This window comes from Orycteropus afer, unplaced genomic scaffold (genome assembly GCF_000298275.1).
Source record: "Orycteropus afer afer isolate SDZICR_OR568_19922 unplaced genomic scaffold, OryAfe1.0 scaffold00247, whole genome shotgun sequence".
NCBI lineage: Eukaryota > Metazoa > Chordata > Mammalia > Tubulidentata > Orycteropodidae > Orycteropus > Orycteropus afer.
Genome location: NW_006921834.1, coordinates 4,160,339 through 4,165,582, shown reverse-complemented (window position 1 = coordinate 4,165,582; position 5,244 = coordinate 4,160,339).

The window sequence follows — 5,244 nt, the reverse complement described above, 5'->3', positions numbered from 1 at the left end:
ACATATATGTACCAAAGACTATTAGTGGTTACCTGGGGGTAAGAGGGAGGGGAAAAGGGGAAGTTTTGTTTGTGGGGCATTGAATTTATGCTAACGGTGGTGAAATATTTTGGAAAAGGATAGCAATAATGGTGGCACACAACTGCTGAGGAAGGTATCAAAACTGGAGATCCTGGATAGAGTGGGAGGAAAAACATGGAAAAAAATTCAAAAACACAATAATGACCAGAATTACAGGTCACATGGAGTCTGGTGGGACCCCCAAGACTATGGCCCTGGGATACACTTCTGACCTGGGATAGGACTTACGCTGAAGAACTGGCTCTCAGACCAACAGTAGAGAGAATTACATGCAGAACACCCAACCCAGGGTGATGTACCAACCTACTCTATGGAGATACACCCCTTGGAGCAATCAGTCATGGAGCACCAAAGGGGTAACATTCACATCGAGGGAAAGCTGGACAGACAGGAGTGCATAACTAAGAAGGGAAAAGATAGTCTGTTTAACAAATGGTGCTGTCAAAACTGGATATCCATTTGGAGAAAAATGAAACAAGATCTGTACCTCACACCATACACAAAAGCTAACTCCAGATGGATCAAAGACTTAAATGTGAAACCTAAAACTATAGAGTTCCTCAAGGAAAAACTAGGGGCAAATTTAAGGGCTGGCGGTTCAAACCCATCAGCCACTCCTCGGAAGGAAGGTGGGGCAATCCTACTTCTATAGTGATACTGCCTCGGAAACCCAAGGAGCGGTCGCTATGAGTCAAGGCTGACTTGACGGCACATGACAACAGCAACAATATATGGCATAAATATACTATCAGGCATAAACCCAAAATGCACAAACAGGAGAAGATAAACTAGATGAATGGGACCTTCTAATAATTAAATTTTTATGTACTTCAAAATACTTCTCAAGAAGAGTAAAAAGAGAACCTACAAATTGAAAAAAAAATATTTGGCAACAACATATCTGACAAGGGACTTATCTCTAAAATTTATAGAAAACACCAACACCTTAACAACAAAAAGACAAATAATCCAATTAAGAAATGGGCAGAAAATATGAATAGACACTTCACCAAAGAGAATATTCAGGAGGCCAACAAACACATGAAGAAAAACTGCTCACTATCATTAGACTTTAACCAAAAACCCAAAACTCACTGCCGTTGAGTTGGATCCGACTCATAGCAACCCCTCCTTGGGTCCGAGGTGGTATCACTACAGAAGTAGATTGCCCACCTTCCTTCCAAGGAGTGGCTGGTGGGTCTGGACCACCAGTCTTCTGGTTAGCAGTCAAGTGCCTTAGGCACTACGCCACATTAGCCTTTAGAGAGATGCAAATCAAAATAAAAATGAGATACCATCTTGGCCCAGCACTAGTAGCAAAGTTCAACAAGACAGAAAATAACAAATGCTGCCGAGGATGTGGAGAGATTGGGACTGTCATACACTGCTTGCGGGACTGTAAAATGATACAACCACTGTGGAAAGCAGTATGGTGATTCCTTAAAAAGCTGAAATTAGAAATACCATTTGACTAAGCAATCCCATTACTAGGTATATATACTAAAGAAGTGAGAGCCAGGACAGGAACAGATATATCCTCACCCATGTTCATTGCAGCACTATTTACAATAGCAAAAAGATGGAAACAACCTAGGTGTCCATCAACAGAAGAACAGATAACCAAACTATGGTACATACACACAATGGACTACTATGCACCCCTAAAAAATAATGTAGACTCTGCAAAACACTGCATAACATGGATGAATTTGGAGGACATTATGCTGAGTGAAATAAGTCAATCACAGAAGGACAAATATTGTATTAGTCCATTATTGCAAAAAGTCAGTGAAAGGTTTATGTATGGAAGGAAATTTTCTTTGTTGGTTACCAAGGGTGGGAGGGGAGGGGAGGTAGATAGGTAGAGATAAGTATTGATTTGGGTGAAGAGAAAGGCAATGTACCAAATGTGAGTGATCAACACAGTGGCACTGAGGAAGAGGAAGACATAGAGAGGTACATGGGAGGTACAGACAACAAAGACAAAGCCTTTTGCACATACAGTACTGCGTTGTCAGTGAAGGCAAACATGGGTATATGTGTGGATAGATGGGTGGACAGGCTGAACTATCAGGTATGTCTATGCAGCGGGGAGTGTACCCATGACCATGTATAGGGTTGGCAGACAACATTTCTACAAGTGTATTTGTATATTCTATAAGAATTCCCAGGTATGTAGTAGAGCTGACAAGGGACAAGGTTGTAGTCACTTCTTGGCCACAGCCAGCTACACAGAAGGAGCCACAGAGGTTCAGCCCTGAACAGAATGGGCTCTATCTTCACAAGGCCCCCTTGGTTGGCAGAGAAAAGAGTGTACCCTTTGAGTCAGCATTTTCACAGAGGCTCTACCACATGAGGAGAATAGGAATGTGCTTAATGTGTTTATCTCATAATGACTTCAACTGGGAATACCAGTTGAGGATGTAGTCCTTCACCTGACAATAGCTTTGGACTGCTTGGTAATTCTGTCCTTCCCTTCACCCTGTGCCCTTGTGAGATTCCCATGGCTGCTGCTTCTCCTCATCCCTCCAGTGAAATGAGCTTGGTGGAGCTACAGTTCTCCTACAACTGGGGGAGAACCCTTGATGGAAATGGAAGGTGCAACATAGTGATATCTTTTTTTTGCACCCCCAGGAAAATAAAACCAGCATAGGCTTGGTCTGCCATGGGTTCTAGCACCCAAGCAGCGGGTTCAGATCACCAAATTGGGCCCCATCTCATGAGTTAGTGGGGCAGGAGTTTTCAAAGGTTTCCAGCACTATCAATTACCTGACTTGGTGGGGGATCAAAATTTAAGCTCAGCCTTAGGCTGGCAGCAGGTCAGCCACATTCTTCATTCTCACTGCTCAAATCCAGGCTTCAGTTGTTTCCCATGGAGAAGAACCCTGAGATGTCTGAGGCAGGATCTGCATCCAAAAATTTCCTCAGCTGAGGAAAGGAGCACCTTCCCTCAGGTTTCACAGAGCCTGCACTCTTTCTGTCAGTTTGTCATACTGTTGTGGCATGTGTGTTGCTATGATACCAGAAGTTATGCCACCAGCATTTCAAGTATCAGCAGGGTCACCCACAATGATAGACTTCAGCAGAGCACCCAGATTAAGACAGTCTAAGAAGAAAGACCTGGAGATCTACTTCTGAGATAATTCCAATGCAAATCTTAAGAATTACAACAGAACATTGTCTGATATAGTTCTTCTGGGAGATGAGCCTCCTAGGTTGGAAGGTGCTGAAAATACACAGCAGCTGCAACAATGGATTTGAACAAACCAATAATCATGAAGATGGTGTGGGCAACTAACAACTCAATGGCAACTAATAACAACAGCACTCTCCCTGTTTCCATTCATCCGCTCCCAGGAACAAGAATTGGCCACACAGGCAGGCACTGGGCTCCTTGCTTGGCCTGACATCGGCTGGCAAGTTCTGGCTCATCCACAGGCCTGACTCCAGGTACACCCTCCCAGACCATTCGTGCCAGCCACATGTGGTCCCCAACTTCTCTGGAAACCCTAAAGGCCCTCACTGCTAGAGGAGGCCCTGGCAGTCCCCAGGGCTTGGCTCTGTATCTTCAGGTCTGAGACACAAGAATGAGACAGTAAAATCTCTCTCTTCTCCAAAACACTTTGTCATCATTGGGTAGAAGAGTGTGGCTACCATTTCAGCTGGGGACTTTAAGCATATGGTATAGTCTCTCTGGCCCTAATTTTCTTTATTTATGTAAAATGGAGTGTTAATGGTTTTTTTGATGAGGGTTGAATAAGGAAATACACTTAGCGAACCTAGCCCAGGGCCTGGTACACAGCAAGTCTTACCTACAATGTTTCTTTTTTTACTTATTTCCTATTCCATCTCCTAGATGGACTCCTTGATGGAGTCTCCACTTTCCCTTTGACACCCAAAGCTTGGCCTGGGCACCTAGTTCTGCTCTGGTTAGTGTCTTGAGTGTGGGTCCTGCGTCCAAGAGCACCCTTACACTTAGTCAAGAGGGGCCCTTGCCTTTGACCCCCCTTTTAGTGGGTCCTGCTCTGGCCCCTTCCAACTTCTCTCTCCACACAGAGCAAGGAGTCTGTAGGGCACAGGGAATGCTCATCTGGAGCCTACACTCTCCCTTCTAGGCCAGCTCAGGTAACAAAAACCCGAGAATTTCCTCCCCAGTAGCCTCAAGCCCTCACTCAGGCCTTGGAAGGCCTCTTCCTCAGGACCATCCTCTGAAAAGCAGGTGGCTTTCCTGGTGGGCACATCTCTAGGATGTATTTGAATGTGGTTGGAGCTTGGGTGTGTAGGCTGAGGTATGCTTGAGACCTTGTGGTAGGACAGAGCCTGAAGTGGGAACAGAAAGTAGGCAGACTGCAGGCTCAGAGCTGGGAGATTTCTCTATGCAGTCACATTCTGACATGAAACTTGGAGGAGTCAAAGAGCACTCTATTTGAGCCTAGCCTACCAGGTCACTTTGCTGGGGATCCAAAGACTGGACTTCTTAGTAGGAGTAAGCATGTCTCCTCCAGCTCCTGAGTCAAGGTCCTGGAGATGTTTTAGAAGTGGAGTTTTGGGCTCAGTATGTAGATGGGGGGTGCTTAGGGTTCATGGGGGTGCCTGGGGCTCTTCCAGACAGCAAATAGCCTGCTAACCTTATTCTTCTTGATACTTCAGGTGTGGGCTAAGAGAAAGCTGCTGGGGTACCCCCGACAGTAGATACAAAGCCAAGGAGTTCAATGACCACATCCTTTCTCCAAGGCTAATGTGAGATAATTGTTTTATCCGATGTTTTCATTGTTTATTCCTTAGGCCTTTTAGCCAAAGCAACGCACTGACCCCTCCTTGGGTTTCCGAGGCAGTATCACTACAGAAGTAGATTGCCCAACCTTCCTTCCAAGGAGTGGCTGGTGGGTTTGAACCACTAGGCTTCTGGTTAGCAGTCAAATGCCTTAGGCACTAAGCCACCAGAGCTTCCAATTGATATAAAACTTTGGCCAACATCAATTGAAGCATTTTGAGAGAGCCACCCCTGACTTTGATCTCCCACAGGGTCTCATGCACGTGCTACATCCTACACACCCAAGCTCCAACTGCACCCAAAGACAGCCTAGAGACTTGCCCAACAAGAAGGTCACCTGCTCTCTGGAGGATGGACCTGGCAAAGAGGACTTCCCAGGCCTGAGCGAG